Raw genomic sequence first — 10961 nt, forward strand, 5'->3', positions numbered from 1 at the left:
GTGCAGTTATTTAGTACTTGCGTGCCCAAGTACTAAATAATGGCTTCGTGGTTATGCGTACTGCGCAGTAGCTCATTACTACTGTGCAGTAGTGTTGCATTATAGTTCATGCCCTGCAACGCTACTGCGCAGTAGCATCGCATCATAGTTCGTGCCCTGCAACGCTACTGCACAGGAGGAACAAGCTACTGTGCAGTACACAACTCGTGTAGACACAGCCTGATTGCTAGCCTCCAAGCTGGCAATTCCCTTGCTTAGTTCAAAGTGGATTCAAGGATAAAGGTGACTGTGAGGCTTTATCTCCAAGCAGATCAGACCAGAATAACTCTCAATAGCCCAGGGGAAGGGGAGAGACGAATGCTAGGAACCAAGCCAGTCACTTCATTAGCTCGGAAAGCAAAGTGTGTGTCTGACATCCCCGCTAGTTCAGCGACAAGTGCAAGCAACTTTCCCAGCCAAACCACAGTGATTAGGATGAGTCTCCAAAAAAGAGAGAAAAAGGAGCCCGGGGCAGCGTTCAGAGAAAAATGAACTGCTTGAAGGGGAGCTGGGGTGGACGCTAATGAAAGGATGCTGTCAGCACCGACCGGGGGGAGATGAACCCTCGCGCCTTCCAGAACGAAGGAACAACCGGAGAAGACCAAGATACATGACGTAAACGAAGGGCTTCGCTGAGCCAAAAGGCTTAGGTCCTTCCTTTGTGGCTTCCCACACCTAAAAAAGATGCTTCATTTATGCCATCAGCAGTGAAGGATATATGGTTTTCCTCACTGCTCATGTGAGCTTTATCATCATGACATCCTTATGAGATAAAGAGCTGTTATTCCTGTTTTTATAGGAGAACGGGGGGAGAGGGTAGGTGAAAATGCTTGCCAATGGTTACGCTGGAGGTCGTCTGTTCTTAAAGTGGACTTGAACTCAGGTCTTGAGTCCCAATTTATTGTTCTAGCTACAAGGCCATTTTTCCTGAATAGCATTCCTTTAAAAGGCAGATTCAGATTGAGATATATCCCCACTCCTATGGAGGATAAAAACCTGGTGCAAGAATATTCTCCATATTGGGCGCATGTGGTAGATGTGGTGAGTTTTAAATAAACTGGGGAAGACTCCAACAGCTGAAAAAAAGGGGCCAAAATCATAAAACAAATTAATGCTTGAGACTTAACTCACTCACTTTCCAGTATTTTTGCCTTCCATTTTCCAGTCACATGGACAGGGGAGGAAACTGTGCAGCTGGGGGAAAATACCAGGAAAAAAAAGATTTGGTTAAGCTTCCATAACACAGACAGATTAAAAGCCTTTTGCTTTCTTATTATGTTTTTTATTCATGTGAATCTAGCAACAGTAATAATACTGGGAGCATATTTACATTCCCCACGCCAGTGGGCCTCTGGGTAACTTAATAAAATGCAGCTCAAAGCATGCAGGATCATTGGTAGGACTACACACTGAATTAAAATGGAAAGCCTCGGTAAAATGAAATCTGATGCTCTCTGTTAAATGAATACAGCCCTGTGATAATCACAGAATCACAGACAAGGAGGGTTGGAAGGGACCTCGACCTCAGGAGCCCACTTCCCTCAGCCTCCCCTCATAATTAATGTCCCCCAGCCCCACAACCATTTTCATTCCCCTCCATTATACTCTCTCCAACGTGTCCACATCCTTTCTGCAGTGGGGGGCCCACAGCTGGACACGGGACTCCAGATGTGGCCTCCCCAGTGCTGAATACAGGGGAAGAATCGCTGCCCTCAACCTGCTGGCACCAATCCTCCCGATGCAGCCTGGGACTCACGGGATCATAATAAATTCTAGTTTACTGGATGGGATGTGAAGTTACCCAGAAAATCATAAATGCAAACTTTGCGTTACAGGTGGTACTGGTCACCTTAGCACATACACGCACACGTGCACTCACTCATTCAAACCCAGGTAGTATAGTGTGTGGTGGCTGCTGTAGTGATTGTGAGTGCTGGTATATCTACTGGTATATACTGGGATATCAGGATATCTACCCATCCGGGGCACTGGAGTCTGCTGTGATGGTCAGCTTCCTCCAAGGGGATGTCCTCTCCTGAAGGGGGGCACCTGCTTGCCCTTCTCTCTCCTTAGGTTGGGTGCTGGATGAGAGGGCACCCTGAGGGTCACACTTCACTGCCTTTTATCCCTTTCTGGCAGACTTGTGTGATCCCCCAGCATCATCTCGACTCCCCAACCCAGAGGTCGCTGTCCCACGTGGATCTTGAGTAGTCCCTGACAGCTGTTAATCACAGGGGTCTCTGCCTGCTGGTACCTGAAGTTTTGGGAGTCCACCCTTGACTTATTGCTTTAATGGCTGTATTGTCATGGGTTACAGGAATAGTCAATGGGGTGAGTGCTCAGTTCCAGGAATTGGTTCGTTAGTTTGATGAGCTTAAAATGGAGTCTCTTTGGCTAGGCTCTTGTGTAGGGATGATCATCATTCAATCCCATTTGCTCAACAGATTTTATCACTCTACAATTACAATTTCAATGCAGTTTTAACAATGGTGCAGGGTGCAAGATCATTTTACAGGGAGTACATTCCTTAAGAGTTTAAAAGTATAAAATATAAAACACAAAATAAAGATGAGACAGATGAACTATAAAAATGCACTGTGAGAAATATATAAAAATGCACTGTGAGGTAGTGAGGATCAAAGGCTACTGGGGACAGTAAGTGAGTTAGGTCAGCACAGGATATATTTACAGATTTTGCAGTGGGCATTTGAGTTCTTTTGCTTCCTTTAGTGACACTGAGCTTAATCGATATGTAGATGCAGTTTCTAGGCTTCTCCTGCAGAAAGCCACTTCAGCTTTCTGGCTTGCTCTGAGTCTTGCCACACCCATGCAATGAGTGTGCTAGGTCTCTGCCAATACTTAGAAGGAAAATAAATGCACAAAATGGGGGAGAGGGGTGGTGCAGGCAAGAAAGGTCCTCTGTTATATCCATGTCCAGAAGGGAATTGCACAAAGGGGGCTTTCTGCTACAAGCTTTCTTGGCACCAAGGGCACACTGGTGGCTCCTGTTCAGCTTCTTGTCCCCTGTCCCCCCAGGTCCTTTTCTGCAGAGCTGCTGCTTAGCCAGTTGGTCCCCAGCCTGCACCAGTGCATGGGATTGTTCTGGATACTTGTTGAACCTCATGAGATTTCTTTTGGCCGACCCTCAAATGTGTTTAGGTCACTCTGAATCCTAGCCCTACCCTCTATTGTATCTTCGACATCCTCCAGCTTGGTGTCACCTGCAAACTTGCTGAGGCTGCGCTGCATCCCATCTTCCAGATTGTTGATGAAGACATTGAACAAAATGGGGCACTTGATACCACCTGCCAACTAGATATTGAGTCATTGAGCACTACCCATTAAGCCCGATGATCCAGCCAGCTTTCTATCCACCCTGCAGTCCATTCATACAATCCATGCGTCCTCAGCTTGCTTGCAAGAATCGTCATAAGCCACCTAGGCTGTACATCACCTTTACTCAGGCTTAGAGAAAAGTGTAGGTTGAATGCAATGGGGGCGTTAGTCATTGGTATCTGCACAAGGAATAGAGCCATACACTCCAGCCTGCGGCTTCTAATCGGTCTCTTCTCATCGCCTTGTATTGCTGGGATTTATCATGAGCCCAAAACAATCTAAGAGCTGGACCCAAGAGCATGGAAATCACTACAAAGCCTCCCATGGGATTCAAAGGGAATTAAATCAAGCCAAGATTAAGACTGTGTGTTCATCTATAAACCCATTTTTCTCGTTGCAACAGCTGGGGTCTCTGGCTTCCACTTTCTGCTCCCACCCCATCAGCTGGGCCACTGGGACTGCAGACCAAGGGTCCCCTGTGTAGCCTGTGCTGATGAGGGGACCATGACTTATGGCCCCTGGTGGCTTAGCAGCTGGACAGCCCTACTATAAAAGTTGAGTGTGGCTCTACTCCTTAATGAATTCAGCTGCAGGTACCCAAATGGTGCATGCAATAGCACAACAAGGTTTTCTTGACTGTTGCTTATTGTCACTCCCCCTTTCCCTATTTGCTCCCTCTGGAAGCAGAGGGAGCTCTTCTTGAATGGCTGGAAAAAGCACCTCACTTGTCTGTATGCCCAAATGTAAGAATAATCTCACTGTGCTGCCCTGGGGACCTGACTGGCTCAGTGACCAGAGATGGGACGAGTCTCATACCTAGATGTCAAGGGTGTTGATATTATCTATCCCATTCCTATACCCTGCAGTGCAAAAGGTGCCCTGAGCTAAGGCTGGTGGAGCTGGGAACAGGAAACAGCTGTGGTACTCTGCTCCCAGATGAATAAACCCTCATTGCCCCAAGGCAGCAAGCCCTTCGGGGCAGGAGTCCTCAGGTGAAGCCTGCAGGTGTTACCAGGATAGAAACATCAACAGCTGGATGGAGGTTACACCAACACTTCATTTCAGTTTCTCGCATCAGTTGGCCAACGTGTTTTTGGAGCTCAGCTCAACTGGTGGTTTCCAAGACCGAAGAAACAAAAACGAAAAGGATTGTTGCAGACTGCACCAGCCGCATGGAGCACAAATGCTGGAAGAAGCTTAGAGCCAGTGTGCACCTCCCTGGATTGGAAGAAAGGCCTGGCCAATAATTGAGCTCACCATTGATAAGCAACTTAATGACCTCTTGAGCCTTCCTTGGGCAGGGAGTGGGAGAATGGATACTACTGTTTAACACCAGCTCCAAATTGACCCTGTGTTTGTTTTCTGTGGCCTTTTTCACAGTGTGCTGAAAAAAGGGGGAGGAAACTCCCCCTAAAAATATATATATTCTCACTTTCCAGCCAGCTATTAGGAGCAATTAATAACTGCTGATGAAGTATGCAGCTGTTTTCCTTTGGGCAACAAGGTCGTAGCTCCAGGTGGCCCCAATGTGCAGAGGAAATCCACTGTCAGTTTCCAAGGCTGATGGAAGAAGGATTAGTTTTTTTTTTAATTCAATTCAATTCTTAATTAAACAGGTGAAATTAGGAAAGATGATGGTTACAATATGTCCAGTGAAATTTCTGTTCTGGTACTCTCCTTGGCTGCCTTTGACTACGCTGCTGTTAGCTAGAGCATGCCTGGGACCCATAATGACTTCTGCCAAGCTCGACAGGGGGGGAAAAGGTCAAAAAGGACCTCATCCATTTGATCTGTGACATCAAACATGTCAAATTTTGAAAAAGAAAAACACCCAGAAGCTTGCTGTGGGAGAATGACAACCATCCAAATATAGAAAATCTGCAAACGCATTGTAGAAAGCTGCTGTAGAGGCACCGTTCATGAGACATTTGGAAAAGATCTGTTAAATTATCTAACAAACAACATGCAGAGGGAATGTATTTAAAGCACAGGGGTATATCCAGTGGGGCAGAGTTAAGGGTGAACTTTATCTCTGCATTTCTTCATCAACTTCTCAGCCTTTGTGTTACGTTGGCAAGAACTTTTGGCACGGTGCGCTTTATTTTGGCTTTGCTCATCCCCTCAGGGATTTCTCTGGGAAGGCAAGTGGTTCTCACAGGAGTGTTTCCTGTGACCCGACTGTCTAAACAAACGGAGAAGTATACGAGGGCCTCCACCTCTGTTAGGTCGTACTATCAAATATCTTCCCTTCTCTTCCACGGAGAGAAGCTAAAAATAAAACAGAACTTGTTCGCAGGCAGTGATAAATGGATTGACGATCATCAGCTGGTTTCCAGGTCCCCGTCACAAGAAGGCACGAGGCAGCCTTCGTTGCTCCTCTTCGGAGAGAGGTTAAAGATTGCCTAGACAGAGGAATCCAAATTAACTTCGTTCCTCCTTCCACTTGAGGTAGCCCTTCAGGAACGGGCATTTGGGAGGCTTCCAGGCTACATCTGCCTTGTGTCTGGCATTCATAACATGTCTCAAAAATGTGTGCAATGTTTTCCCTTTTGGGGAAACCAACCTCAGGTCTGGGCCTTTGGCTTCTCACATGTCTAGGGAGCTCCGTGCCTTCTGCTGGCTCTGTACAAATCATGACTATTGATGGATCGCTCCTGAGAACCTAAATGCTTGACTTAGTTTGGGGAGCTGATTGCCAAGGGTGATTTCCAGCCACATTTGAGGTTCATAGATTTAGAGATGCTAGGGGCTAGAAGGGACCTCTCAAGATCATCAGGTCCAGCCCCCCTGTGCTTTGGCAGGAATGACCTTCCTTATTATTCAATGAGGATGACAAGGAGCACGAGGTACTTGGGGATCGGCTCATTAACACTTCCCTGCAAATAACTTTTCAACTGGAAGGGGCATGATTTACCAGTCATCACTCCTTGGGCATGTCTACATGGGACACTTACTGCACAGTAGCCTTATAACACTGCACAATAGTGTGCTGGGCAAAACACATGCTAATACATTATTGTGTTATTAAGCTACTACACAATTAGTATCTGAAAAAACCCGTGCATCGACACTGCTGTGCAGTAGCACAAGTTACTGCCCGTTCAGTTAGTATTTGCTTATGTAAGTACTAAACTTAATGCGCAGTAACTATGAACATGTAAACACCCCCCTCCCCCCCGGTGAGTTATTTCAATACATCGGCAAATCCAATCACAATACAATGATACTAATGAGTGAAAGGCCAATCATACCCTCTGAACACCCAAGGGAGACAATTCAGAGCTGGGACACTGCATGAAAAATGACTAGAATAGGAGAAAACCGTCTATGAAACTATGAAACTAGAAACTATGAAACTATTCCCCTCCACTGACCTGATTAAAAGTGGGTGGCTGAAGATTTTGCCTCCGATTCTGAGCAGGGGTTTAAGATTGCCCCAGACATATATAATTACATTTCTTTTTTCCTTATGTAATTCCTTTCCTGACTTTTTTTATGCTGCTGCCTTTCAGGTCATGCCATGGCTTGTATGAAAGCAGAGAAATCTCAAGCCAAATGCTGAGTGTCTTGAATCCTAGAGAAGTGGGGCTGGAAGGGACCTGCAGAGATCACGTCTAGTCCAACCCCTTGCCTGGGGCAGGATCAGCCCTGTCCAAAGCATCCCATACCAAGCCATAATCTAAAGTCTTCGTACAAGTACCATCAACCCTGACACAACACCAGACATCACACCCAACCCTGCCGCAGGTGAACCCAAGGGACCACGGCAGCCAGAGCCCTGTTTTTGTAAACACTTATTAATATATGCGCAAGGCATCCCAGGTAAAGAGTCACACCACCCACTACAGAGGGAAGGCTGATAGCCCCACAGTCCAGACAAATCTGCTCAGGGGGTAAAATGCCTTCTTGACCTGATTGATCGAACCCTGAGCGGAAGGGCAAGACCCTCGAGCTGGGAATCAACAGCTCTTGTCCCAGCGGGAGCATGGGCACAGCCCAGTCCCTGTCCCCAACCTGGGCTGCAGCAGCACCCAGTGCCTCTGAGGAAGACTTAGAAACCCTCCGACACACGTAGCAGAACAAGCAGATGGAGGGGAAAGGAGGATGTGTAGCTGAGATCCATCCTGTAACCCATCTGCCTTCCCATCCCACCTGCCTTTTTCGTCTTCCCTCTGGGAAGGCTTTCCCATTAGCGGAAAGGAAGCTTTTTTTTCCCTCCCATTTCTTTTCGGATGTCAGCGTAAGGAACCGAGGACCGCAGGGAGACTCTACCGTGTTAAAGGGCAGTTACATAAGTTCTCTTAAATGGCAATTAAACGATTGGATGACAAAACAGGATGCGCTTCTAGTGCAGACATCAGCTCTGACCTCGGGACCTGGGAGAGTCTGGGAAAGAAAAAAAAAAAAGAAGGAAAAAAGCTTTGGGAAAATAAACATAACACCCAAAACTGTAAAAGCAGATGAATCAGCAGAGAAACCAGCATTTTCCCCGTGCCCCTGGGGAATAGCAAATGGAGCAACGCTTTAATTTCTTGACAAGCACAAAGAAACAGGCTGTCTGAGGACCAGCTGATTCTCCTTGTGCTGTTTAAAAATATATATATTGCAACCTGTTAAGTAATTCAGCCAAAGCCTTCAAAGCCATCAGACCTCTTTCTCAGCATTTTGGGGGCTAGAAAGGGCTTTCTTATTTAAGGAAGTATCGGGCATGAAATGCAATGACTCTTTGGGAGGAGTCCTGTCGTGCATGGTTATGGACTAACAAAGTTGCAAGAATAAATATGAAGCAGGCTGGGGTTAAAACAGGATCTTGCATTAATGGCCTAGCAGCAGAGCAAAGCCTAGGAGAAGGACAGTTAGCTAAGTGCTTGGCCTGCCCGGTGAGGATCTAGCTTGAGCCCTTGTCTCTTGGGACGTGGTCATTGCCCACCCACACCGGGACCCTTCTCATACTCCTAAAGTTGCAAGCCTTCAGCATTCCTGATAGACCCCAATGGAGAAGAAGTGGGGGTAGGTATCTAAGGAGTAAAGAAAGGCTCATGCCTTTCTTCCACTCATGCCTTCCACACAGAGCATGAAGCCTCTCAGCTCCCTGCTGAGCACTGAACAGAGACTTCGAAAACCAAGGCCTTTAAGGGGGAGAAAAAGAAAGAAAATCCTGCAGCATATAGTATGAGAGAGACCACATGAGAAGCAGATGCACCAGATGATTCCTATTTACTGCCTGGGTAAAAGTAATAAATAAATGCACACGGCTTGGAGGATGCAGAAGAAAAGAGCAGGCCAAATTCAGAGCAGGTGTGCTGAGATGAACATTTCCCTCCCACTCCCTCCCCAGTTCCCCGCATTTCGGTATAGCGACAAGTGCGTGCCAGCTGCTTTACTGACAGATAAGACAGCCCAGTCCTTGTCCTGAAGGACACGGAGCATCGAGCCACGCAGTATAGGAGGAGGAGGTGGAAAGGAAGCAATAAAAGTCATTGTGTGCGCGTGGGGAAGGAAAAGGCCCTGCCCTCCGGTCCACTCCAGGGCACGTAGGGGACTGATTTCATTGAAGAGGAAGGTGAGTCAGAGAGCTTTTCCTCCGGAGCAACGAGCAGCATTTCACTCAGGGAGGGGAGTGGGGTGTGTGCACACATCCTGGAAGAAGCAAAGGCTTGAAGAGGGAGATGGTAGCAGGCATCAGCTCCCTGCAGGGGGGTTGCAAAGAGGATGGAGCTGGGCTGATCTCAGTGGGGCAGACAACAGGACAAGGAGCAATGGGCTCAGGCTGCAGCAAGGGAAGTTGAGGTTGGATATTAGGAAAAACTTTCTCACAAGGAGAGTGGTGAAGTACTGGAACAAGATACCTAGAGAGAGGTGGTGCAATCTCCATCCTTGGGGGTGTTTAAGACCCAGGTAGACAAAGCCTTGGCTGGGATGATGTAGTTGGGGCTGGTCCTGCTTTGAGCAGAGGGTTGGACTGGATGTGACCTCCTGAGGTCCCTTCCAGCCCTCACTTTCTATGATTCATGGCTCTATGATCCTGTGTTGGAGGGATGGTGTGGCCTGCTTTGGGTGAAACTTCAGGCCCCAAGAGGACTTGGAAGGAGGCACAACGGGGCAGGAGGGAGGGAATGAGACAAACAATTTGGGCTATTGGAAATGGTAAGGTAGGAGGAAATGAAAGAAAGAGGGGAGATGTCTGGGCTTCATCAGAACCAAGACAAATAATGCCACGAATCTGTCGGTACCTGGATCTTCATTGCTATCTCCGCATTGCGCACAGTGGCCAACTGGACCATCCAATAAAACTCCATTGAAAACCTTGAGCTCGTGCACAACCACCATCAGCCGCCCCGCATTTGTGGTGCAAAGTTCAGATGCAATCTGGAGTGCAACACAGCCCTGGCCATGTCCCTGCACCGACAATGGTTTGCCCTCAGCATCCTAGATGGAAGTGATGCACCCCAATAATTGCATCCTCCCCATAGATGCTCATGCCACGGTCCTTCAGACAGTAAGGACATTTTTTTGCTGAGGTTTGGCTTTGCTGGTCTCTGCGGGAGGGAGCACAATCAGTTCTCTCCTTCATCAAAGCCTTTCAAATAGTTGACAACTACTATGATATCCCCCTCTTCCTCTCTTTTTCTCCAAGCTAATGCACCCCCCCATTGTCTCAGGCTTCCCAGTGCGGCTCCGCTCTTCATCACCCACATCTGGATTCTCTCTCGAGTTCCTCTACATCCATCTTAAAATGCGGAGCCCAGAATGGGTCACAATACCCCAGCAGAGGCCTAGCGAGCCCTGAGCAGAGTGGAGCTATCAGGTCCTGTGTCTGCTCACCTATTAACGCAGCCCAAAACAGCATTGGTATCATCTAGCTGACTCACACTGAGTCCGGGCTCATAAAAACCCTAGACCCCTCTCAGCAGTGCTACCACCTAGCCATTTATCTGCCATTTGGTATTTGTGCCTTTTCTTCCCTAGGAACATCTCCCATTTGTCTTTGCTGAATTTCATTTTGTTGCCTAATGCCTACTTCTCTGGTACCTCTTGAACATGGTAGACCACAGAAGTAGGCGTTAGACAAGACAATGAATTTCAGCAAAGACAAATGGGAGATGAGATGTTCCTCTTGACCTCCGCTCCTGTCCCCCCCAGAGTTTGCAGCGGTGACAGACTGTGGGTTTACTGTCGTATTTCTGGCTTAAAGGTGTTCACGGTATAAAGCTGCATGCCTCAGTTTCCCAGCCTAGCTTGTACTCAGGGGGAAAAAAGGGGTTAATTGTGTCTGGATCCAGAGCTGTGGAGATCTGCTTTAAGTTCTCTATTACAGGCAGTCCTCAGACTTACAACACAATCAGTTCCTGAAAACTGCTTCTTAAGTCGAAACGTCGTAACTCGAAACCGATTTTCCCATAAGAACAATGTTATAAATGGGGGATTGGTTCCTGAACCAAGGCCCCATACCCTATTTTCACCAAAAATAACTCATAATTTTGTAGTCAATTATAGGTGAGTAATATGGCTACGTTAATGTATTTATATTGTAAATAGTAATCATATTGATTTGGAAGGACTTCTTGGAGGTGACTTTGCTGGAC

The sequence above is a fragment of the Gavialis gangeticus genome, unplaced genomic scaffold (genome assembly GCF_001723915.1).
Source record: "Gavialis gangeticus isolate Ggan-Ray unplaced genomic scaffold, GavGan_comp1, whole genome shotgun sequence".
Lineage (NCBI taxonomy): Eukaryota > Metazoa > Chordata > Crocodylia > Gavialidae > Gavialis > Gavialis gangeticus.